Below are 259 nucleotides of genomic sequence, written 5' to 3'. Positions count from 1 at the left end.
TGAGATGAGGATAAGGCTTGGCTCACACCCCTTATGAGACCTCACGTGCAGAGCTGTGCATGATAAGAAGGCAAAAAGAGCAGATCCCTGCCTGAGGTTTGGCTTTTTTTCCCCAATCCCTCCTTGGGAAGCGGGGAAGATGTAAAGGTGCTCTACAAGCAGCAGGAGGGAAGACCTGGCTGCTTCCCAGTGTAGGGATTATATATTAATACATCAGACTTCAACAGCTTCTGGTTACACAAAAACACACACACACAGA

This window comes from Pygoscelis adeliae, unplaced genomic scaffold (genome assembly GCF_000699105.1).
Source record: "Pygoscelis adeliae isolate BGI_AS28 unplaced genomic scaffold, ASM69910v1 Scaffold67, whole genome shotgun sequence".
Classification (NCBI taxonomy): domain Eukaryota; kingdom Metazoa; phylum Chordata; class Aves; order Sphenisciformes; family Spheniscidae; genus Pygoscelis; species Pygoscelis adeliae.
This window is presented reverse-complemented; position numbering follows the sequence as displayed.